Source organism: Chenopodium quinoa, unplaced genomic scaffold (genome assembly GCF_001683475.1).
Source record: "Chenopodium quinoa cultivar QQ74 unplaced genomic scaffold, ASM168347v1, whole genome shotgun sequence".
In the NCBI taxonomy this organism is placed as follows: domain Eukaryota; kingdom Viridiplantae; phylum Streptophyta; class Magnoliopsida; order Caryophyllales; family Amaranthaceae; genus Chenopodium; species Chenopodium quinoa.
In genome coordinates, this window is record NW_018745260.1 from 851,087 (window position 1) to 878,379 (window position 27,293).

The 27,293-nt window shown below is 37.9% G+C and overlaps 1 long non-coding RNA gene across 3 annotated transcripts; it reads right to left on the reverse strand.

Annotated features, from left to right (window-relative positions):
- Window positions 1-23,828: 23,828 nt before the first annotated feature.
- On the reverse strand, window positions 23,829-26,987 carry LOC110711358. Of its 3 annotated transcripts, XR_002509347.1 has the most exons (4): window positions 26,464-26,987; window positions 24,989-25,127; window positions 24,502-24,687; window positions 23,829-24,389 (listed from the first exon to the last, which is right to left on the reverse strand). It is a non-coding gene; the product is annotated as an uncharacterized LOC110711358 (long non-coding RNA). The 3 variants fall into 3 exon arrangements; XR_002509346.1 differs by having other exon boundaries at window positions 23,829-24,687; window positions 26,517-26,987; XR_002509345.1 differs by having other exon boundaries at window positions 23,829-24,687.
- Window positions 26,988-27,293: the final 306 nt, after the last annotated feature.

A 27,293-nucleotide genomic window follows, 5' to 3' on the forward strand; every position in this document is an offset into this window, starting at 1 on the left:
TGAAGAGCCCGAACCCTCCACCGTCTCGGTCCGGGCAGCCTCACATCGACCACCCGACCGCCAGAACCAGTGCGGCAACGCCTGGAGCTAGACCTCGCTGGCTCTCTCCGGACCTCACATCTCGTCTGGGTACGAGAAGGAATGGGGTGGCCCTACAAGAAGAAATCAAGTCAGAAATAATCAAAATAGAAACAATGCAGAAATAAGGAAGAAAAGCTACCTCCTGAACAACGTCATCGCGACGACACGTAGCCACGTTCCTCATTGATGAGTGTCATTTATGGAACTCATTTGGCTTCTTTTGGGATGATTTTCATGCTATTTTATAGCCCTTTTCCTTAGTTTTTCCTTAGTTTTGTTCTTTGTTTCGTTAGTTTGTGCTTTCCATAGTTAGTTTCCTTGTTTTGTGCATTTCTTTGTTTATTTGTTCTTTTTCCCTTTTATTTGTTTGTTTTCGTTTGTTTTTAGGTTATCATCGTGTTTCTAAGGATTCCCGAGCCTTCTTCTCATATTTCTCATCAATTTGGATCTTTTGGGACGATCTAACTACTTCTTTTTTTGTATATTTCCTATATATAGTCTTTCGTTCTATTTTTAGAGAGGAGAATTAGAAAAGAATTAGAATTAGTTTTTGATCAAATTAGAGAGATTTTTAGAGAGAGAAACTCTAGGTTTTAGTGAGAGAAATTCATGGTGGACTATTGATAATTGAAGCTTTTTTTAATTCCTTTGATCTTTGATCAAGATTGTAAGATTTCCTTTTCTATAATTCAATCTTTAGTTTGATCTTTAGTTTGATTTCAATTGTTTGTTGAATGTACAAGTTTTATTGAAGATTGATTGATTTGTGTTTGTTTTTAGCTTGTTTGATTTGATAATGATAAATTTGTTGCTTAGTGTTGTTTTGATTTTGATTTCAATGGCTAGTGAGTAGATAGCTTGCTAGGGTAATGGTGAAGCATGTATGAGTAATGGATTAAAGCTAATTGGGGAAAATTGATGGAGTTGACTATGTGATTAAATTGGTTGATGATCATGTGCATGTGTGTGATTAATTAAAGAGTAGCTAACTTTGATTGTTGCACTAGATTGCATTGTAAGTTCACATTGATACGGACCATTGATTTGTGGCTTGCATTTACACGATTGAGGTGTCTTGTGATGTTTCCTAGCTATATTTTATTGTAGTTGACACTAGTTAGACCTCTAGGAGAATAGCCTGATATGCACTTTTGGTTGCATGATTGATTTTCCCTCACATTGCTTGACTTAGTCAATTTGACCTCCTAATTAGTTGAATCCGCTATGATTACATGTAAATCCTAGCCCTAGTGTTTATTACATTTGATTTCTTCTTGTTTATTAGTCGTCTTTGTCCTAGCATAACATTCACACCCAATCATTACAATTCAGAATAGCTTGACCATAGACAATAGATAATTGCCCACCATTCCTTTGGGTTCGACCCTCAACTTACCATTATACTTGTGTAGGGGTGTGTTGAGTGTTTACAAATTTTGTTTGGCCTTGGGTAGGGGTTAGTTTCAACGACATAGTCTCGACCCGCGCCAAAATGGCGCCGTTGCCGGAGAATGGTGTCGTGATTTTATATTGTTGTTGAGTCTATTCCACTTAATTCAAAAACACAAAAAGATTTTCCTTTGGGCTACAATTGTAGCCGTGCTACTAATAATTTCGTTTGAGATTGTGTGAAAGTGAACATGGGACAAGCTGATAGAGTGACGTTGAAGAACTTGGGCACGCCGGGCGCTTACAAGTATAAGAGCGGGATTGCTCCATTATTGATCCCGGATGGTGATTTTGAAATCAAACCGGCTATGATCACCTTGATTGAGAGGAAATAATATGGTTCTACAACAAGTGAAAATCCTCTCAATTATCTCAAGGGTTTTGAGAAGTATTGCAATACAATTATGGTAGGCAGAGTCGCTCAAGGCTAGTGCGGGCGCGCCAAGGCATGGTGCGGCTGCACCCCCTGCCATGCCCCCTTATCTTCCCCTTCCTTCTTTCTTCTTTTATTTCCCTTTATTTCCTCCTTCTACCTTCGACCCCCATCATCCTCAAACTCCCAAAACTGCACCAAGTCCCTTTGAATCCAAATTTTGTAGTCTAAGTGTCTTTTAGTTAGGTTGTAGTTTAATTGGTTACTTAGTTTTTCTTTTCTTTCTTTTCAACTCTTTGTTAGCTTAGTTTAGTGTTCCTTTGTAGTTTCCTTTTCTTTTCTTTTGTTTTGTAGTTACTAACCTTTTCCTTTGTTTATAGCTTCTTTCATTTTTCTTATTCTCACGTGGCTTTTTGATGATGCTTATGATTTTGGAGCGCAACGAAGGTGGTTCTCTTCTATTTCCTTTGTTTATTATGCTAAGCATGGATAGCCCGGTGAGACCTTTCTAATTTTTCTCTTTATTTTCTTTGGATGCATAGATTAGGTTTAGCTTAGGGGAAGTTGAACGGTTCAAGGATGATTGCCTGTTAACACGTATCGTGTTTGGGATCGTTGACGATGTTGTCATTCGATCACCTGTATGTCGATTGGGATATATGTGCTTAACTCGCTTTCTAGTTCCTTTCTCCATTTTTCCTATTCTTCCTTTGTCTATGGCTTTCCTTTTCTTTTCTTTTTCTTTTATTTTTCTTTTCTTTTATTTTTCCTTTGTTCTTGTTTTGGTTTGTGGTATGCTTTTGAGGCTTGTTTTTCACCCCTTTTTGTTTTCTTTATGAATTGGACTTTTTACATTGGACTTTGTCCTTTGAATTATTTTCTTCCTAGGTAGTAAAGGTATGCACGGTTTGAGACTATGCTTGGTTGACTCTAGGATAGGTGTATACTAGGGTAGTTGGTTTGAATTAGGAGGATCATGAAGCCGGATTCTACTTGTTTGTGGCATGTTGGTAGTTTCTCCCTATGGTCGATTTGACACCACTAGTGAGTTTTTGCTACATCCATTTGAGGTTCATCGTTTTTCAAGCCTTCAACCTATCTTGTATGAGCCGCGTGGATCCTTAACTATTGCGAACCTAATCTAGAAAGCTTGATTTATGATTCTTAAACCAGAGACCGAGCTATCTAGGGAGGACAAAGGCACCTTTTTCGGGGTGGTTTTTATCATTTTTAAGATAGTTTGTTTCATCTTTGTTTTTGGGTTTACATTTGCCCTCTTGCAACCATTTGAGCCTATTTCCTTCTTTTCAAGCCACATTTTTAGATCTTTGGCCTTTTGTTTCATTTTCTTTCTTTTCTTGTTTTTGTGAAGCAATTGATCATTCTTGACGGTGTTGTGGTGATATAGTTGGGATATGTGATTAAATTGATGCAAGCTTGTGATTTCATCTTCTTTGTGAATAATGGCAAATGAGTATGAGTAAAAGCCTTCCTACATTATAAAAGGGATGGAAAAATAAGTGCAATATTGGAAAAGCCATCCGAATTTGGAAAAACGCAAGGACAAAGCGAAGCATAACACAAAAATTAAAAAAATAATAAAAAATTGAAAAAGTGAAATATTCAAAAATATTTTGATGTAATCTTTTATCCTTCTAAGCATTGAGGACAATGCTTCATTTAAGCTTGGGGGAGAAGAGTTTACGCTTTTTGTACTTATATTTGTGATTTATAGCTTGGAATAAGCTTGGGGGTGTACGTATTTTTGTTTGGATTGGTGATTACTTGATTGTGATTCTATGAAAGGGCCCGTTCTTTGCTTCACTATTAAGAAAGCCACCAAATTTAAAATTTTAGCCTACCTTCACCCTTTATGCCCTTACGTTACAACCTTTGGGAAAGCCCTTTTGACCTAGAAGTTGAGTCACCATTCCGGGGAGGGAATCATGGGTCATTGCCTAAGAAAGGGAATGCATAGTTAAAATTGTCGAGTAGCCTAAATAAATCTCTTTTCCAGTTCCTTTGAGGAGCCATTGGGATGCTCACTAAGGGGAGATTTGAGACTAGTGGGGAGAACGCGGTAAGATTGATTGGGATAAACGTGGATTGTGATGTCTAGTTCCTATGCCTAGCATACCCTATGTTTCAACCAACCTTGGATATCTTGAAAAGTGCATACCTTGATTGCTTGGGAAAGATCTTCATTCATTTGCATTGTAGTCTCTTTATAAGTCCATTTCGCAAAGGTTTTGTTTTCCTTTTCCCTTTCCTTTTCTTTTTATGGTTTTGCCTCTTTGATGTTGGGGGAGAGTTATGGGTAAACTCTTAGGAAACCCTTACGAGACCTCACTCGTCCTCATAGTCGACTTTGGGGTTTAAAGGGCTTGTTGTAGCTAAAAGCAACTATTATTCCTACGACAGTGAGTCTTAGTGTACATTCTTATCTTGTGTCTTTCTTTTTCTTTTTGAATAAGTCTTTCATCCTTATCCTTTCTTGCTTTGTTTTGCTCGAGGGCGAGCAAAAGTTTAGCTTGGGGGAATTTGATGAGTGACATTTATGGCACTCATTTGGCTTCTTTTGGGATGATTTTCATGCTATTTTATAGCCCTTTTCCTTAGTTTTTCCTTAGTTTTGTTCATTGTTTCGTTAGTTTGTGCTTTCCATAGTTAATTTCCTTATTTTGTGCATTTATTTGTTTATTTGTTCTTTTTCCCTTTAATTTGTTTGTTTTCGTTTGGTTTTAGGTTATGATCGTGTTACCAAGGATTCCCGAGCCTTCCTCTCATATTTCTCATCAATTTGGATGCCTCATGTTTGCCTTTTGGAGCTTCAAGTTTGAAGGAACGCAAAGAGCAAGTCAAGAGATCGGTGCGCGTATGCGGTGGGGGCATTATCTTTGCCATGAGCCCACCAAAATATCCATTTCAAGACTGCCTACCTTAGTGTTCATCATCATCACCAAGACGAGCGCACGAGGATCAGCTAGGACGAAGAAAGAGAGGAAGTGCCCTGCTGCCAGGTGCGGGCGCGCACGCAGGTGTTGCGGCCACACACCTGGGTTATGCGGGCGCGCCATGTGCGGGTGTGGGCGCACCTCCTCTTGCCCCTGTTCCGTACCCATTTTCCCGCGGCCGCGCCTTTTCCTTGATGCGACCGCGCCTTCCGGGGTTTCTTTTGGGACGATCTAACTACTTCTTCTTTTGTATATTTCTTATATATAGTATTTCCTTCTATTTTTAGAGAGGAGAATTAGAATCAGTTTTTGATCAAATTAGAGAGATTTTTAGAGTGAGAAACTATAGGTTTTAGTGAGAGAAATTCATGGTGGATTGTTGATGATTGAAGCTTTCTTTAATTCCTTTGATCTTTGATCAAGATTGTAAGATTTCCTTTTCTTTAATTCAATCTTTAGTTTGATCTTTAGTTTGATTTCAATTGTTTGTTGAATGTTCAAGTTTGATTAAAGATTGATTGATTTGTGTTTGATTTTAGCTTGTTTGATTTGATCATGATGAATTTGTTTCTTAGTGTTGTTTTGATTTTGTTTTCAATGGCGAGTGAGTAGATAGCTTGCTTGGGTAATGGTGAAACATGTATGAGTAATGGATTAAAGCTAATTGGGGAAAATTGATGGAGTTGACTATGTGAATAAATTGGTTGATGATCATGTTCATGCGTGTGATTAATTAAAGAGTAGCTAACATTGATTGTTGCACTAGATTACATTGTAAGTTCACATTGATATGGACCATTTATTTGTAGCTTGCATTTACACGATTGAGGTGTCTAGTGATGTTTCCTAGCTAGAGTTTATCATTGTTGACGCTAGTTAGACCTCTAGGAGAATAGCTTGATATGCTCTTTTGGTTGCATGATTGATTTTCCCTCACATTGCTTGACTTAGTCAATTTGACCTCCCAATTAGTTGAATCAGTTATGATTACATGTGGATCCTAGCCCTAGTGTTTATTACATTTGATTTCTTCTTGTTTATTAGTCGTCTTTGTCCTAGCATAACATTCACACCCAATCATTACAATTCGGAATAGCTTGACCATACACAATAGATAATCGCCCACCATTCCTTTGGGTTCGACCCTCTACTTACCATTATACTTGTGTAGGGGTGTGTTGAGTGTTTACAAATTTTGTTTGGCCTCAGGTAGGGATTAGTTTTAACGACCTAGTCTCGACCCGCGCCACTCATCCGAACGAGCTGGCTACGGAAGACGTCTATGCACCTCGCCATCGTTGTAACCACCTCGCGTGAGAATTGTCAAAGAAATAAAGTCAGTAACAATGCATGACAGATATGGACCAAATAGCAAGTAAATAAACTCACCCGAGTCTGGTGGCGAGGAATCGATCGCTCCACAAAGCGCTGATCCTCGGGAATCAGTCGCTACAATCTAACTCTCAATCAAACAATACTTATACGAACACCCTATAACCAAGTACAATGGCAAATAAAGGTTCGGTCCACGAGGAACGAGAGTAATTGCAAATCAATCTTAAACCTAAGCTAGTTCGAAATCAATGGAAAATGGTGTTCTAAAATACTACTAATAAGATGGAATAAATCAATAAACTAAGACACTAGGGAGAACGAGAATCCGCCTAACCATTGGTAACTAAGCAACAAGGAATCACAAAGACAAACGGGATATGCAAAGACTATAAGTCTGATCAATATCATGTGATAGGAAGACAACGGGCAATACTAAGCTTGGATTTCTCATGCACTTAACATTACTCGATACATAATCAAACCACATTCAATAATGAAATACTCAATTCACAATCTCTTGTTCAAATCAAGGATATCATGCAATCAAATTCAATATTCTAGGTTAGCTACTCGTATTATAATGAATTAACATGCAATCGCATATAATCAATTCAATCACAATCCGTTTATCAAAATCAATCCTCAATTACATAGGTTACCTAGGCCGGGTTTCATCCCGAAACCCTAGCTAGGAGACTACTCACACATATTCATAATCAAAGCAATAATGAATTCCAAAAGCATAATAGATATAAACATGAATTCTGATTAAGGAATAATAAAGCTTGATTAATAAATAAGAATGAATAATACCAATTGTATTGATGTGAATCAATGGAAAAGTTCAGAACTTTGATATCCGTCGTCAATGAATAACAAAAAGATTCTTCAAATCTTGCTTCAAATCAATCCAAGAAAACTAAAATCGCTAGAATAATCTCTAAGAAAACTAATGAATCTCTAATACTAAGAACGTTCTCCTATAACTCTCTACAAAGGCTCTCAAAAACTATCTCTAAAACTGTCTGTCAAATCCTCTTAAAGTCGGGCCTTATATACGTCTTCTAATTCGGAGAAGTCAAGCGCGCAGTTAACCCTGGATCAGCACGGCCGTGCTGTATTTGGCACGGCCGTGCTAGCTTGTCAGTAAGTAAACCGGATTTCTTCTTCAATTTGGCACGGTCGTGCTATATATGGCATGGCCGTGCAGCTTCCTGGCACGGCCGTGCTAAAAATGACACGGCCGTGCTGAATATGCTCTAGCACGGGGCTCATACTGAAGCTGACACGGGCACGGGCAACATCTGGCACGGCCGTGCTAATGGCCTGCACGGCCATGCTGGTGCGTGGATACTGACACGGCCGTGCTATCGGCTTGCACGGTCGTGCTGCCTTGCCTGGGGTTGCTTGCTTATAGGACATCACGGGTGTGCCTATGGTAACACGGTCGTGCTGCCTGTGCTATGTAATCAATGCACGACACTTGAACTTCCTTAACTCCTCGGACTTCGGTCAAGGCTAGCTCGGTTACACATCAAGGGCTCGGGATCCGATTAAACTCGGTTGATATTACTTGAAAACACATCAAAAACAAACCAAAAACCCGTGAAGCACGTAATATGGGGAACGTAATCATAACAAGGTAATAATCGGCCAAAACGGCCCCAAATACATCCAAAATCATCCTAAAATATGCTCTAAAGCGCGCCCTAAAGTGCGCTTGTCAAGGGGTGTGTTGAGTGTTTACAAATTTTGTTTGGCCTCGGGTAGGGGTTAGTTTTAACGACCAAGTCTCGACCCACGCCACTCATCCGAACGAGCTGGCTACGGAAGGCGTCTATGCACCTCGCCATCGTTGTAACCACCTCGCGTGAGAATTGTCAAAGAAATAAAGTCAGTAACAATGCATGACAGATATGGACCAAATAGCAAGTAAATAAACTCACCCGAGTCTGGTGGCGAGGAATCGATCGCTCCACAAAGCGCTGATCCTCGGGAGCAAGAGGAATCATCTCCTCGATATGCCCATATGTCCCCTAGTAGTGGATGGACATACGAGGGGGCACGAACTCAATAGACCCAGCCTGAAAAAAAGCAAACCAAAATGAGTAAAATATCACTTGGGGGCTACTTAGTAAAAGGTAAAAGATGAAAATCATACCGCCGCCTCCTCAGACAAAACAGGGGCCGGAGCTAACAACGGCTGAGCAGCCTCACGTCATTGAACATGAGACGTGGTGGAGAAGCAGGGACGATGAAAACATTCGAGGAGTGTTGAATAGCAATCCTCTCTCCCAAGTATGCCACCTCCCCATACGTCCCTAGGAAGTAGCAACGCTCAGCAGTGTACTGCGCGGCTAGCCCAGGGATAACCAAACTGTCCCATGGTCGGTACAGCATAATAGGCTCCTACGAAGAATGCCTATGATATAAGAATCTACTAAAAGCAATAAAAAAGTGTTTAACTATGCAAAAAATCATACCGAGAGGATCTGCTCTCGAACATGGGTGGTAGACGCCCCAACGTGCTGGCCTCCCCAACAGCCGCCCACGGGAAACCCGCGTGGCGACGGTCTCGCCAGCGCGAGTGAAGGAAAGTACTCGTAGAACCAAATCTACAAAAGGTAAAAGATATCAGCAAGTGCTAACAAAAATATTAGAGCTTACTTTATAGGAGATAAAGTATACCTCTACGACTCTCCAAAAGCCGGACAGCGCGATGTTCCCCGTGTATGACCGGTGTCGACACGAGTCTCACATCGCACGCACAAAATCAGCATAGGCCAAGCTGGCCCAGTCGTAAGTCCCGATCAGGTGAAGATCACGGACAACCAAAAGGTAGTAGTGCAGCACCCTACTACCCTTGTCAGGGGAAAACGTGCCTGACAGCAAGATAAGCACAAAGATGTGCACCCGCTGCTCTCGGGTGGTCGCATCATCCTCAAAAGCTACCGCAAGAGTCGACCGACGAATACTCTTGCTGCTGAACTGTGAAGACTCCACCTAAGCACGAGCCTGAATAGGGATCGGATCCAGAAGCTCATCAACCTCAAGAGAGTAGACGCTGATGTTGCTGTCGAACGGCAGCGTAGTAGAACTGAACTCTAGTCCCAAGATAAGACTAAAGTCGGTTGGGGTAACCATCATCTCACCCCAAGGAAAGTGGAAAGTGTAGGTGGTGTCCCAAAAGAACTCCCCAGGGCGTGAGCCACACAGTGACCCCCGTCAGAAGAACTCATGGCCTTCGTCGCCTCAAATAGGGAAGTCAGCCCACAAGACTCCTAGAGAAGTCTCAACTCTCCATCGACGCTGATGAACATCCTATACAAATTTCCCAGAGTCTCATTGCCCGAGCCATGGCAACGTGTCCTACCAGCGGTGATCCCACGGCACACCGTCTCAGAAATGTGGTGGTCGGGGACAAAGTACAAGGTCCGCTCATCCCACTCGGTTAAGGGACCAAGAGAAGTGGACGGGTCGGCGTCCTCCTCTACGAGCTCATGCTCCTGTCATGTGTCTCGGGACCGTGAACCCGAACCTCGCTGTCTAGTCATACTATATTGTGCAAAATCAACATAAATTAAGGTTCTATAGTATCTAAGGTTCGCATAGCTGCATGATACTATGTTCGCAAAAAAACAGAGTACGTAGTACTAAAACGGAGTACAATTTCAATTCAAGCATATATGGCATCTTTAAGCATCCAAACAATTTATTGCAATACTATGATAATTATTGTGAAAAATTGGACAAGGATTGCTAGCAAAAACATCAAGAACAAGCCACATTATCTTCCCGACCTTAAGAGGTCCGACAATAGTGATTTGTTCGTTTCTTCACCAAATTGAGTCAAACAAGTCTCAAAACACTCCCAAGGCAATATACAAACATAATCAAGCAATTTCATGGCATAAAATTCGGCAAACAAAGAAAATAAAGCATAATAAGGTTCGAATTTTTCAGAAATTTGTGAATAAAAAACGCACAAATTCATCAAAAACCAGGGTGAGTTTGACAAAAAAATTACATAGATTGGGAAAGTAGATGAATAAAGCTTCGATTTGCAACAAATTTGAGCGAATTTGGTGAGAAACAAGCAAGAATGAGTGAAACGAAGTTCCGTGGCGAATTTTCAAAACAAAGAGCAGCAGCGGCGAAATGAAGAAGAAAAGGGAATATATACGGAAATCCCGATTCTAGCGCCAAACGACATCTCTGGCGTCTGGCGCTAGAGTCCAGCGTTTGGCGACAGAGCCAATTCTTGGCGCCAGTAACCTTGCAGCGGCGACAGAGTTCTTAGCCACTCAGAGCGGTTATTTTCACCTCATACAGCAATTTTGGGTTCCTTGGTTCGCCAGTTAGCCCCTATAAGCAATTTGACATGATTTAATAATCGGCTCTGTTACAATCGCATTAAGTGATCGACCTGATAAATGATCGTCTCACTTAGCTTAAAGCGCCTAAACATTGGCTCATTACAAAGGCACCCACATAATGGTTTTACAGCAAAGGCACCAACATAATGGTTCATGCATATACAAAGCAAAGGCACCGACATACTGGTTCACTATTTAAAGAATCGACATACTGGTTCATGATTTAGAAACACCTCAGACTGGTTCCAAAGTAGCAAAAGCGTCGACGTACAGGCATTGCAAAAACAAAGGATCGACAGATGTTGGTCTTCGGTGATACTCTTCAGGGTATTGTCGCAACAAATGAGGATATTTTCAGGCGAAGCAATCTTCGATCGTGTTTCCTGGCTTGTGGAAGTTGATCACAAAGCGCTAGAAGGTCGTTTCAGGTGAAGCAATCTTCGATAGTATTCTCTAGCTTGTAGAAGTCTGTAACGGCAAAATTGGAGGCAGTTACAAGCGTAGTAGTCTTCAGGCGGTATTCTCTTGCTTGCAGAAGATCGTCAAAACAAACAGCAGGATGGCGTTCCCCTAGCTTGTGGAAGGTTTTCACAACAACGGCAAAGAAACAACAATAAAACGGTTACTATAGAGACGTGTGCTCGACAATGCAAGATACGTGTTTCTTAAATATCTTATCTGTTTTAAACTAACGCTAGTTTGCAGGTATTAGCGTTGCAAGAATGATTTAGGATCGCAGAACGTTCTGAATCATTCTCCGTCCCTATCGATACTTTGACTTTCATTTTCAAAACTTGCGTTTCTCCAAACTCAATCAAAGTGGGGGCTTCTGTAGACACCCATTTGTGTCTCCCCAAAACCAAACTCAGTGATGAGTACCTTTCACATCAAATCATAATCGAATAAAGTGAAAGTGTTGAAAGTCTAGTGTTGCGGATAATTTTATTTCTTTTTCTTTCTCTCTGATTTTTGAAAACCTATTTTAAAAAAACAGCCAATCCAGTTTAGTTTGGTCCATTTCAAGGGTCCAATAATGGTGTAGTTGGGTCGGGTTCGAAAAGATCTTTCCAACGATATATTATAAGTCCCGTTCCGATGAACAATGAGGAAGTTATGGCCAAATTAATAAACTGGGCCCGATTTAATCTTTATGTGCAGCCCAATCATCTAGATGAGGGCCTTATATTGATTTATCATTCCTAATGTGATTAGGATTGATTATAGTCTTCTAGATTCTTCTAGAAGGTTCTTTTCATTCCGAATTTAATTAGCATTGATAAATTGACTTTAGTTGACTTTTAAGAGTTTTAATCAGAATAAAAGAAGTGTTTTAAGGAAAATACGATTTTACCCTCTCGTACGGTTAAATTTTATTAAAATAAGAAAATGCGTGGAAATTTATTTTCAGCGTCTGGCGACAGGACAAATGTCTAGTGACAGACCTGGCGTATGGCGCGAGACTTGGCGTTTGGCGCAGCACTCCAGCGTTTGGCGACATGCGCGTGTTTGGCGCTGCGATCGTGTTTTATTCTTTTCGAAACTCTGATTCATTTTTTATCATATCCGACTGATTTTCTCTATAAATAGTCTCCTAAAACCTCTGTTTTCAATCATCAACAACTTTCTAATTCTCTTCTCTCTCTAAGCTAAAGCTTCTTCTCTCTCTCTCTTTTCTAAACTGGCCTTTTGCATACAAAATTCCGCATTCACATGATCTAGAAACACATAGCCAAGTTCGAAGTTGCATTTGCCCTAAACATGAAAGGTTTTAATTTCTGAGGGTTTGGTCCCAAATCTCTCTTTCGATTATTTAATTTAATTCTTTATTTATTATTTTCCTTGAAGTTACTAACGCGTGTATTTTGTTATTAGAAAGAGGTACGAGGCATCCAAGTAAGTGCTATAATTGATTCATTGATATTTTTATATTGAAATCATGTCTAGATTGTTATTTTGATTCCAAGTATCATGTTAGGATGTCTTTATCTTCCTAATATCATGTTTAGGGTAACAACAATAATTTCTAATATCAAATATGACAATTGTGATTCTTCCTATTTTCTTCCTAATATTCATGTTAGTATTATGTTAGGGCTAAAGCTTTGATTTTTATTGTTTAGTGACATGCTAGGGCTTGTTATTAATCTTGTTAGTATCATGCCTATGATCTTACTATTAATATTATGCTTTAACGTGATTATGATAATTATGATTATGATTTGGATTATCATGATTATTATTATGATTTATGATTATTATTATTATTATGATTATTGTTGCTTGATTATATTTATTGTTATTGATTGATCACAACTTTTATGCATGTTTAAAGGGAATTGGTACTTGTAATCACGCTCAATAAGATAATTAATAATCTTGTTTAGGGTTAATTTGATTATAATTCAAGTGATCGCCAATAATAGATTTATTTGTGCATTAATATTCAACCAACATAGATGAAACAGGTTTAGGGTAAACCTATTGATTGCATGTTAGTCAGAAAGCGCACATAAATACGATCAAAATAAAGTAGAGGCCTATTATTAGGGAAGGTTCAATCTCTTTTAGGTTGGATTTGTACCTTCATCCTCGAATATCCAGTCATAGTTCCGGACCTATTGGAGTTGACAATCTCCAGGATCGTTAAGGGGTGTAACCTTCATCTCGTGAATAGTTTACAAGTTCCTAAAACTTGTTGGCGACTCTTTTGCTCTAGCTTCTTTCCCTTTGGACACTATCGTACTTAAGTGTATGATCACAGTGGGGTTCAAGTTTGGGGTAATGCTTGGAATATTCCCTACAAGACTTAAGTACATTCTTGTCGATGTGACATTGCTAAAGATGTTCGGAATGTAAATCATGCCCATGACTTTGAGCTTTTGCCAGTTTATCATGTTAAGAAAATGTTTGTTTATAATCAAGCATTCTTGACTGATGGTTTAGACAACCATGCCATTCAATTACATTTACAAATATTTCTCATTGCTTTGAATGTGAGTCTTTCCATGTGTAAATGGATCAATTGCTGATTATGGAACACAACAACCATTTATTTGTTCCAGCCTTAGCTTAAAGGTGTTTAAACAAAGCATACGACCTTACGATTGATGTAGCACCACTTGCTTCATTCTAAGCTTGTTAGTTGATAACTTAGCTTATCTTCAATAGTTTAGGTCACTTTCAAAGTGGAACACTCAAGCTGTATCCGATATTTTGTGAAGATAACGAGTTGCTAACTTAACTTCAATAACATGAATTTTATAGTAAAATGGAATCTCATTCCTTTTATTTGTTCCTCGTTTCCTATATTTCTTATCATACTTTATCTCATAATCATTAAGAACCATTTCTTTAAGAGTCTTTGACTTTTATACTTTTGTAAGCATAATTAAGCATCTAATGCACCGTAAAACAAAGTTCCAGCTTTTCCTTTAATTCACGGTTGAATTACTACATCAATGAGTCCTACTCATCTATGTATTAAAGAACAAGATATGTTGGTTATTAATATTGACAATTTGAGTTTGCAACTCAATACTTCATGTTTTATCAAAACTACCTAGTATTTTGAATACATGATGTCCAACCTTCCTTTCGGACATTGTTATAAAAGTCATTTATCAGAATTGTATTTTAGAAATGCTTTACTTTTCCTTAAGAACCATTCTCAAAGATTTCCTTTACCAATCATGGAAAACAATATAGTTTGATTTGAAATTCTACAAATATAAGTGCAAAGTATAACCATTTATCAAGTAAATAACATAATAAGTTTGAAAATTAAAAGGTATTCATGCAAATTTTCAATCTTATTACACGTCTTATCCACGCATTAAATTTGTCCCCATTTGGCGAGAATAAGTCGATTCCAAGATCCAAAGAAAGAAAGAGTGGTTAAGCATGCTTTTGCTTGTCTTAACACTCAATCTCCTAAGGTAAGCAACGCTTTGCTAATGGCTCCAAGCCACTCTTGGTGGAATAAATCGTCGCATCTAATGCTCTCTCAACAATTTATCTACTTTACCACGACATGTTAGGACTCCATCACTCATATCGTTGAGTACAATAAAAACAAACTTGCATACCCGGTTTTCCTTATGAGTCTAGGGAGTAGTAGTGATGCCTCGCTTTGGCGTAGCCCATCACTACTCTCAATGGGTTTGGAATGGCAATTTTACTCAATATTTTAGGGACCTAGGGTTTCTATGTTTGTTGATTTAAGTCAACTTAATTAATCATCACAACATTCGAAATCCTAAACATGCATCTAACATATAATTCATATATAAATGATCATTAATATGTAAAGCATAAGCACTTTGATGCATATTGGCAACTAGCATGACCCCTTGAATTCTTCAAGTCTTCAAAAGGTCTTCTTTTGCAACTTCATGGCTTTGTCTTCCAAGAAACTCTGTCTTCATGATTTGACTAAAATTATGCAACTATTAGTTACTATGATTAGGACTAATTTAAATATTAAGGTACAAAAATACTCAACGGTACGCAGATCGTATTTAGATTTACAAAAATACATCACAGATCGCAGTCCGTATTTTATGTCCTAATTGGGTCCTACTAGTTTCCATTTTATAAAACCTGTGAGAGAATATACATTCCATTCATCCATTCACTATTTGAGAATGGCCCATGCATTTTACAACGATAAACAAGTACCAATGCATAAACACGCGATAACTAGTAACTAATCTAGGTGGTTAATCCAATTAACATGCCTAATTAAAACTAATCAAAGTTGTTTTAACCGATTATGTAAATAAGCGCAATTAATATGTGAAGCTCTCACTTCCGCATCCATCTTAATTAATCCGATTAATTAAGTCAGTAAAACCCAATTATTTGCCAAAATAAATTTTTTGTAATTGTCGCTCAAAAAACCTGAGGCCTAGCCTCAAAAATTTAATTAAATAAAACAAAATAATAAAAAATGACAAATTAAGCAAAAAAATTAAGTAGTCCAAAATATCCAAGTGCCTAACACTAAGACTTGGAGTGCTCACAACTTGACACAACTAGCACGATTTCATTGCACCACATTGCTTTACAAGCAATGTCTACGCATATCACCCCCAATTTTGTACCAAGCTACGCACACATACACACTCAATGCAAGCCCCACGCACGGCTTACCCACGGCCAGCCATAAGGCGGTTGCCATGGTGTGCCATGGTGCTGCACAGCAGCTCCCCCGTATTCATGCACCACTTTGAGGCACCCAGCAGCCTCGGCAGCCCCATGTGAGTTGTGTGAGAAACTCGACTGGCCAAGAGTATGCTAGGGGCTCTTAGGTCTCGATTTGGTGCTCATGCCTCAGGAAAAATCCCGATTTTGTGTGACATATTTAATTAAATCGAAATTAATTTTAGAATCAATTCATTTTGAGGAAAAATGAAAACATAACAAGTCCAACTTAAATAATTTCATCTAAGTGCATAAAATCAAAATTATTTCAAGAACCATTGTTTAATAAATTTGGTTTAACTTGATGAAACAAAATAAGAGGGCAATTACTCACTATTAATTTAATTAACTTAAATTAATCTTGAGATTTTGACAAAATAAAAGGGAGTTGGAAAAATGAACATAAGTTCAATAAAGATTACAACTTTAATACTTGTGAATCCTTGAAAAATTATATCTTCCAATATGAAGATAAACAAATTTCTATCACAAGTTTCAAACTTTATGATTCCAATCAACTTAATTAAAAATGATTAAATCAACAAAGTTCAACAAAAATTCATAGAATTTAGTAACTCAAAGTTTCAATCACTTAACATAATTAAAGATTGAATCTTTAGTACTTAGAAGCCTCAAAAAAAAATTCACACTTAATGCAATTAATTTGCAATTATGTGAAAAATAAAACCAAACTTTCAAACACAAATTACCACCAAGTAATCATGCCTAAAGAGGTTTAAAATTAAATATAAAATATGTATTGAACCAATTACATAACCACCATAAATATGCAATTAATTTTCAAGGTTAGAAAGATTTAAAAATTTTCGTAAAAACGAAAAACCCTTCGAAAATTGCATTTCTGGTCTTTTTTTTTTTGGCTAAAACCCGAGCCCTAAAAGGGTCAAACCATTTCCAGAATGCCTTTCCCACCCAAAATTCACTATTTTTTGGTCGAAATTAGGGTTCGAGAGCTGAAGTCAGCTCTAATACAAGGTTAAAATGGATAAAACGAGCTACTAATCTAATTAGCAACTTAAAACCAGAAAAATTAAGCCATAAAAAACACCTTGAAAAATATTAGGATTTTTAAAATAAACAAGCGAAGCTCCGATACCGCTGTTGGGGTTTGGTGAGTCCGACTCACCACGGAAACAAACCCAAAAATAAGATTGCACTCGCAATAAATAAAACCATAAACATAATAAAATTAACAATAAGATTAAGATAAAACGATTACCTTTTGGAGCGTGCTTCGCCCGACCACTTGGGCTCTTACTTAAAAGCTACCTTCGAAATTACGAAGCCTCCAACGATGATCCACCCGCAACAACGATCACCGACTAGGTCCAATGTCTTGGGTTAGCAAGACCTGACCGATAAACCCGAGTAACTGAGTTCAAAGGCTTTCACAAAATGTGATACCTTTTCCAATTCTTGAGTTTTCACTACTAGTGATCCCTTTTCCAACTCTTACTCAAGCAAGTAATCCCAAGCCATGCCTCGACTATTTATAAGGAAAGCTTCCTTGTGAGTTCCACTAATCTTTCAGTTTGGAACTTTTTCACATATATCCCACATGGAAAGATTGATGAATTTAACCCTTAGTTAAATAAACCAAGGAACAAGTAACAAGTGTCACATGGTTAGGTGAGGACCACTTTCTCACTTGATCCCCAAGGCAACTCACATGCATTGTGAGCAAACCATGTGTCACCGAACCTTGAGCCCCAAGTTGGGTTCGGTTGGGCCACTGACCCGTCTCTCGGGTCCACGATCCCCTTGCCACATGCGCTGCCATGGCGCGCTACTAACGTGGAACGCTTCCACATGGCGTGCTGCCAACATGGCACGCTGCCACTTGGTGGCAGCCAACGTGGTTGCTACGTGCGCTGCCACATGGCGTGCTGCCATGTGTGTTGCCATGTGGCACACTCCTATTTGGCACGCTTCCCTTGTTTTTGCGTGGCTAGGGTTTTTACTTGTTACTTAAAGCATTTTCCCGTCTCGCCAATTCCTAAATTTTGGCTCGACATTTGAGATTCTCCGACGCTCGGTTTTGACGCTCCAAGCTCGATTATCCGACAACTAAAAATAAATTACTCGGTCGACTCATTAATTCCTTCCGAATTAATTCGTCGCTTCGGCTCGCTAGTTGCTTGGGTGTGACCCAAAGGGTTCAGTCAAGATTAAGCTGTAATATTAATTATGCATTAATATTACTGATCGGAAGCGGCCTCTACCCAGGCATTCCAATCACTTGACCTTATTGAATATATTAGCTTTCTAATAATTCTGAACCCATTATCAGAATAATACACTTGTTCGAAGGACACCAATCCTTTCATCTGTGACACATGTCACTCACCCATAGGAGATAGTAATAAAATTTCTTTTACTTTGAAAATTTAACTTTTCACATTTCTGGGAAAATTACAAAATTGCCCTCGCTTTTACCCCTTTATAAATACGTATTTTATCCCTTTCATTTTGGACGTTTCCAAAATATTCTAGAGAGAGAAATTACAAAGTTTTAGAGAGAGAGAGAGAGAGAGAGTCTACCTTCTGTATGTGTGTGAACACAAACTTTTCTAAATTTCCACCTTCCTCAACCGGTTCTCAACCGTGTTTACTCCAAGCAAGCAAGGTCAACTTCAGCAACATTCTCAATCAGTCATCACCGTTTTCCCCCCTTTCAGAGACAAACGTAAGGTACCGCTTCTACCCCCTTTACCTCATATACATTTGTTTCAATTCATTTAATAAATGGACTCATCACCAACACATAGGGCACGACCTAGGTCAACAGTCAGTCGGTCACCTAGGACGGCTAACTTTAGTCCTGGGAGTGTCGGCTATAGGTGCATGGAGCAATTTTGTACTCCTCAACCCACCATTTATGTGTCTGTGCACAACACGATGGCTAGAACTAAATAGATAGCCACCAAACGACGTCGAAGAAACGATACTTTGGAAGTGTCGTCTAACGAGATAACCCTGGTTGAGGGGTCAAAGAGCAATGAAGGCTCAGGGGAATATTCCCCATATGGGATTCTTAGAACCCCAAGTGACACCATCTTATACGATGAGGGTAGATAAGGTGAGGGAGTCGTCTCCCTGACGGACCTTGACGAAGATGGCCCCATAAACAGAGATAGGGAAGAGTCTGCATCGGGGTCAGCTGGCGAAGAGGGAGACGATGAAAGCTCCACCTCAAGGTCTAGCTCTGAGGATGATAGTGATGCCCCTCTTTCCCCACTTGAGGATAGTGAAGCCGAAGAGAGAAAAAAAAGCGTAGCAAAGGAAGATCCGTTTAACATCCACATCTTCGCTAAAGATAGGCGGATAATGTTAAAGGGAATTGAAAGCTTTGTAAAGAAGCGGCCCCTAGGAAATGGATATACTATCCAGGTGTCGCCTGAGCTAAGCACCATCTCTTGGAAAGATGAGAAGGATAATGCAAATGCCTACTTTGGATGCTATGAGGCGGCATTCCTGGCAGGCCTCCGATTATCCAGTTCTAACCAGTTTTAAATGAAATTTGCCGTTTAAGTCGGCTTAATTATTTTGTTTCAATTTTTTCATATATATTCTGCAATTTTATTTTCGAATTTTTGCCTAACTTTTTAAAGCATGTGGCAATTCAGATAGTATACCGGTACTCTTTTCCCGTGGCGGTTGTGTGGTTGGTTTCAGTATCTCTTTGATTGAGTGGCTTTGGAAAGTTTGATACTTTAAAGAGTATGGAATGTTCCTAAGTCAATCAATCACAGTGGTGATTGCTCCAAACCAAGTACACAACCATCAAAAGCAGCCATTTTTTCCCAATCGGGTATTCGCATTTAACTTCTTTATTAGCCAGACGGGAACTTGCCGCCTAGCAGTTAATGAAATAGGTAACATATTGTTCGCCTGCTTGGTGATCCTCATACGGCTTAAAGGTTGTCTGGGTGCCTGCAATCCATTGCACCTGGTTCGTCTGCCCCATTAGGGTGACTGGTACAACTTCGTGGAATTGTCTAACAGAGAACTTCAGTAATTGACCAGCTGATGTCACTTGACATCCGGTGTTAAGCTTTCGGAGAAGGGTAGCCTAGTCATTCTTTTAGATTATTTTGGTCCGACAACTATGAGTTAACCAATTAGGTCGTTTAATCTTTATCGTCTGTATATATGCTTGTAGAGCAAATGATAGAATGCCCTCTGCGGCGATAACACCAAGAGGGGCATCGCCGGACTCCATACTCATATTAGAACAGGCGTTTTTATAAAATAAATTTGCATCCGGCCATTGGCCTCTATTTCAATATCAGGTTAGCCGCCAAGTTTTTAACCTAGCTTATTTTTTTAGCGGACCGTCTTTGTTTTCAACAGGTGGTAGTGTATTGTTACGCATGTATGTATACAAAGCAATTAAATTAAATTGAAAACAAAAAGCAACTTTTCATTAATGAGCTTTTTATTTACAAGTCTTAGAAGTAGTACTTTTTCAACTTGTCTACATTCCAAGTTCTATGCAGCCGCCTATCATTCGGAGTTTCCAGCCAGTATGTTTCATTTCTTACTTCTTCATAGATCCGGTAGGGGCCTTCCCAATTTGGAGTTAGCTTTCCTTGCTCATTGGCCCTACCGGTTGCCTCAATTTTTCGTAACACAAAGTCCCCAACTTTCAAGGGCCTCTTGTGCACTCTCTTGTTATAGGCACGAGTCAATATTAGACGGTACATCTCATGACACAAGGCGACATTGCCCCTGCGCTCCGGGAGAGAGTCCAATGCTAGCCGCATGGCCTCCTAGTTTGCCTCTTCATCGTATAGCATGACTCGTAGAGTCGGCTCATAATGCTCGATGGGTAAGACAGCTTCAGCACCGTAAACCATGAGAAATTGGGTTTCTCCAGTTGCCCCCTTTTCAGTTGTCCGGATGGCCCATAGGACATGAATTAACTCTTTAGCCCATAAACCACTGGCTCTTTTTATTTTCTCTTTGATACCTTCTGAGATGAGTTTGTTGAAGGCTTCAACTTGGTCGTTTGCTTGGGGTCGGTCGACTGATGCAAAACAATGTGAGATCTCTTTATCTCCCAACAAAGCTTTAAGTTGAGGCGTATCAAAGTGAGGTCCATTATAAAATACCATGGACATAGGTACCCCAAACCGGGTGATAATGTTCTTCCATATGAAGAAGATGACATCCTTTGTCTTGATGCCTTTGACCGCCTCTGCTTCCACCCACAGGGTGAAATAATCCACAGCCACGAGGATGTAGCACTTACCACCTGGTACAAGTGTAAAAGGACCTAGAATGTCCATGCCCCATTTAGCAAACGGAACTGGGCTGTGGATTGTCGTCAAGTCAGTAGCCGGCCGATGGATTAGCTTACCAAATCTTTGACACTTATCACATTTTTTAACAAACTCTATGGCATTTGACTCAAGAGTGGGCCAGCAATAATGTCGTCTAGCCTTGACAGCTAAGGACCTGCCGCCTGCATGAGAGGCGCAGTATCCCGCATGCAATTCTTCGAGAACTTCTCTCCCCTTTTATGGGGTAACGCACTTCACTAGAGGCTTCATAAACCCCACCTTTAAGAGCTTTCCTTCCCTCATCTCGAAGTTTGCAGCACGCTTCTTCAGTATGGCTGCCTCCAGGGGTGAATCAGGGAGCGTGCCGTTAGTAGATACGCCCGCATGCCATCCATCCAAGTAGAACTTCGATCCAGAACTCCAACGGGCTCGTCATTAGATATACTTCGTTTTTCCATTACTTCCCAGAAGACTGACCAAGGCGTATAACAGGAGGCGGAGGATGCCAATTTCGACAGAGCATCCGCCTGATTGTGTTTCCCACCTGGGCACTTGGCTAGAATGAAATTGTTTAAGTGTCTCAGCTTCAACCTTGACTGCATTAGGTGTCGTTCGAAGTGCGCCTACGTAAAAGCATGTTGTGAATATGCTTAGCACTCATAGGAAGTGGGAATTGACATATACGATTAGGGACAAAAAAAATTACGGAGCCACCAACAAGTTTTTATGGAACTTTTAAACCGTTCACGGATCATAAAAGGTAACCACGAATAAGGGACAACAAAAGGCAACAACTATTGACCCGTGAAGGTTACACCCCAATCATAATCCATGAGATTACTAACTCCATATGGTTTGGAACCACGAAAGGAGGATCGAGGATGATGGTACGAAGTGATTCATGGAGTCACATTCGCCCGTATTGGCCTCTACTCAATTCTTATAGTGAAAAGTGATTCCTGCGATCTCAAAGGCATGCAAACAAAGATTCAATTTGCTTTAAACTATTAATAGGATAAATTGATTGAATATTAATGCAACACATGATCTTAAAATATTAGTGATTACTTGAATTAATAACAAGATTAAAAAGGAACCTAAACCGGTTGTCCAAATTATCTTATTAGGCGTGATTCACAATTACATATTCCCTTTAAACATGCAATATGGTGATCAATAAATAATAATAGAATAAACAATAATATTGAAAGCAATTTAACAATAATAATGTTATTCAAATCAAATATAAATTAACCTAATCATGATACTAGCAATATTAAAATAAAATAAGTAATTAAGTTAGTTAATTACTCACATTCCGCGCGTTCCTTTAAATTGCTACATCTTGAATAAATTGTTAGTAACTTCAATAAATAATAAATCAAAAGGAAATTAAATTAAATAAAAAGTAGAGATGATTTGGTCCAAACCCTCAATTAATTATACATTTCACTCTTTGGTTAAAGTATAGAACTTCGGGTATTGTATGGATTCCTTGGAGTGCATAGGGAAAGTATTTTGAGATAATAGGGTTGCTAGTATTTAGGCTAAAGAGGGAGAAGAGAATGATTGTGATGATCAAGCTTGTTGATGATTGAAAAAAGGAAGATTTGACCTCTATTTATAGAAAAAAAGGAAGGGTCGAAAAAACAAGATAAGATCTGAATTATATCGGAATAAAACTCGATAGACTGCAGTTTTTGTGGTTTTTGTTTTAATCATATCTTTTGATCCAGAAATCAAAATAATATAAATAATATGTCGTTGGAAAGCTATTAAAGTCTATTTTCTAACCCAATTACAATCAAAATAAAATTTTTTTAGAATAAAAGATATGGCCGAAATAGTGAGACGATGTCAGTTTTGGATAGAGTTTGATATTTCATTCATATCTTTTCCGTTATAGCTCGGAATTGATATTATAATATATCATTGGAAAGATAATTTCAAGGGATATCTAAACATCTAATATTTGGATAAAACTATTAGGCACAAAAATAATATCTGTCTATCTTTAAACATCTTTCAATTCAAATAGAATTAGGACTTTCAAAAAGAAAATTTTTATTCAATTTCAAACTTTTTAACCTTATCTTGTCAAAAAGGAAAATTAAGATCTTTTAAAGACTTATAGAAGCTTCCAATTAATCCTAATTGATTAAGAAATGGCATTAAAGCTTTTGGACCCTCCGCATGATCATTGGGTCGTAGGCAAGGTGCACTTGTACAAAACTAACCTCAGGTAACACCCAAAAAGTGTTACATAAAGTGGTAAAAGTGTTATTATAAACAATAGGTAACACTTTATTGGGTGATACTTCCGCCCATTTTCCCTAAGGCCTTATGTAACACTTTGTGTAACGTATGGTAACACTTTCAATAGTTATATATAAACACTCTTATGTAACACTTTTTATATTATTAGTATCATTTTGAAAGTGTTACTTTTTATATTTTATGTAACACTCACATCAGTAACATTTAAAAAATCATATAGTATCACTTTATCCGGTATTATGTATCACTTTTTGAACTAATGGAATACATTGTTGAGTATTAGTTAACATTTTTCAATATTTTTTTGACATATATAGTAGCACTTTATTCAACTTTATGTAGCACTTTTTGCAAACTAATGTAGCGTTTATTATTTTTAAAATATAAAAATAATATTAATATGTACAACAAGTATGAATGAGAAATTAACATATATGATAAATAATAACTTATATTGAAATAATTTCATTGTTCTTTCAAAGAAAATCTATAAACACCAATTTTAATGTTTGGCCAAACAAGATAATATTCATAACAAAAATATATATATATAAAAAAATCAACTTCGATCTATAGCTTGGAAAAAGTGAGAAAATAAGAAAAACTTCCAAATTTAAAAAAGTCAGAAACGGCCGATAGGAGCAGCAAGCTAGCAGAATGAGAGTAGCAGCAACAAAAGACAACAGCAGACAGCAGTTTGAAGCAGCGAGCAGTATGAAACTGCAAGTATTATGAAGCCGCAAGTAGTATGTAGCAGCAAGCACTTGTAGCAAATAGCAGCAGCAAATAGCAGTGGTAGAAACAACAGTAGCAAAAGTCAGCAACACACAGCATAGAAGCATAAAAGTAGTAGTAGCATCTCAAAACAACAACGACAGCAGCAAAAAAACAGATGTAACAGCTGTAAAACAGAAGTGGCAGCGGTAAAACAGCAGTTGCAGTAAGTGACAGCAGCAGCAAAATGGGATATATGCAAGTACACTTCTTGTGGCATCATCACTTGTTATCCCAATCCTTCATCTAGATCCATTTGATCCTATATATGTGTGAAAGCATCATATATCAAACAACTAGAACAAAAATGAAATAAGGCAATAATAAGAATTAGTGCTTTTTATTGCGAGAACAAAACAACTCCCCATCAGAACCTTGCTTTTGGAAGAGGTGAAGAGATTCCTTTAAGCACTTGTGCTTTTATTAGAGCTCGTGTGAAAGAAAACTGGAATGCTATTAATTCCAATCAATTACATGGAACCGCAAATATACTTGGAAGGCACCCTAGGCATGAAATCTTTGTGAGGTGGATAGCGCCAACTAGCAGCTGGTATAATAATCTGGAAACACAAAATATTATGAAAAGGCAGATACTCTAATATGACTTTTAGCTTGCTATAATAATAAAGAAACAAAATATGCTGTAGAATTTCCATTACAAGCATTCTGATTACTTCATGTATAATAGTAAAGGCTGAAACTAGAATATATACCCATGTCCACATTAAAAACCCAAATAGCCAAGTCTATGAAACATAAATCATGAAAGAGAAATCAGATAAATATGATTTTGTATTAAAACATCAATAATCAGATAGCACAAAAGAGCTAGTTGAGACTGAGAACTTCAAGACATCTTACCCAAGAGTGACAAAGATCTATTCATTTCATTTCATTCCCTTTCAAACTCTCTTCCAACATCAGCTTGTCTATTTCTTCCAGAACGGTCAGGAAACCATACCGATTTTTGCATCGATTAAGCTTTAGCGGTGTTTGCAGACTGAAGAAAAGAAATCATACTAATTGTTAATTAAGAAGATTAACCCACATGAGAATTTCAATTACACTTCTCACTCAATTCATCCGTCAACAGAATTTTACCGATAAATGAAGGCATCATTCGACTAACCTAACCTTCTTTGGTCCTTGAGACTAGCACAAGGTAGAATAAGAAAAATATTTTTATTGTCCATTAACCATTCTTTTCATACTTTCATTTGGAAAAATTTATCAAAGGAAATACCACACCTGATATCTACCATAGAAATGGAAAAATGTTGGGATTTAAGCATATAAATTAACTTGTACCCCTCAAACCTGTTCTTGATTTTCCACTCCTTATACTTACTTTTTTATATACTAGTATATTTTTTCTTTACACACTTTATTCTATGGTATATTGTCCTATGCAAAATTAGGCATGTGATACTAATAATCGGCTAATAGCTACAGTAAGTAACATAAGCTTATACAAGACCCACATATCGATTTATCTGAAACTGAAGCTTGCATAATGCACTCTTTATAAGTAGTTTAAGTATTGTATGAGCTACAGTAGCAATAGTGAAATAAGAGATGGAGAAACATAATTAGAAGACTAGTTATCGTCCTCATGTCAAACGAAGATCAAGGCCTGACCTGGATTTCAATATTCAACATAAAATACAACACAACTAAGTCCCACCAGGCTAACTACTTAAACATGTCATTTCCCCAAAGAATAATCCCACAGGTTGCATTTAAGCTAGTAAGCCAGCATTTCAATCAACATTTGCAATCTAGTTTAATCAACATTGCATTGACACTTTATAGTTCTAGTTGTAAAGCAAAATACAACAAAAATAATTAGACAATCTAATGAATAACTTATCTTTTCTAAATCTACATAGTTCTCGGTTGATCATTTCCGAAAATTTACTCTTTTCAATAACTAATAACAAAAAAAAATTGAAATCATTTTTACCCTTCAAATAACAGCCTACAATAAGCATTTCAATCAAGGTCAATACAAGATTAGGCTAAATTTCATACATTTCAGCAAATCAATTTATGGAAATCATACCATTCACCTAGTGTCTCACATATTAAACAATAAAAATCATACTTTTCAATAGGTTTGATTAGTCAACAAAGATCAAATTACAAGGTAAATCAAATCAGTAGTAATCGAAATGAAGAAAAATCAAAAATCCCAAACTCATCTAAATACTTCAATCAATTGAAATGCATGCAAAATTCATTATAAATTGTGAAATTAAACATTTTAAAAGAGAAATTAACATCAAATTAAGAAATCATCATCAAGATTAGAGAGTGAATTGAAACCCTAACTTTACCTAAATCAAATTCTTGTTGATAATGGAAAAGAAAGGGAACTAAACCAACCCACCCTAACATTAAAATGGAAGCTGCCGAGGATGGAGGCCAGAAGGCGGCAATCGCGCGCTGTCATTAGAGGTGGCAATTGTTCTCTATAACTTGGAGCGCGGCCTGTTGTGTAGGTATTCGGCTTGGAGCACGAGTTGCAATGGATGGTGGCTATGGTGAATAACCAGGAGCGAGAAGGAGGTAGCAGTGGAAGCCTGAGGAAAGGACGTGCGGTGTAAATAGACAGTGAAAGCTTGAGGAAGAAATAGGAGGAAGAAGAAAATTTTTTTTTAAAAAAAAAAAAAAAAAAAAGCGAAGTATTGATAACACAAAAAATAGATTGAGCTCTTTAAAAAAAATTAATAAGAAAAGATTGAGCATATAAAAATTCAAGACAAAACAAACAAACTGTTACAATCAAGTGCTACCTAATATCAAAGTGTTACTATAAAGTTTTACATAATATTAAAGTGTTACAAAAAATGTTACCAAATACCACAATGTTACAAAAGTGTTATGTAAAAATAAAACAATCATGTAATTTTTAAAGTGATACCAGTGGGTGTTACTTAAGCCTAATTTTTTAGTAGTGGTGGGTTTAGGTTCAATTTGGACTCGGTTTAATATTTTGGCCATAACTTATTCGTTATAACTCAGATTTGGGCTTATAATATATCATTGGAAAGCTCTTTTCAATCCCCATCCAACTATTCAATCATTGGACCCAGATTTTGGACGAAAATAAAATGGAATAAACGTTTCTATAAAAAGGACACGAAATGAATGATTTTAAAGGACT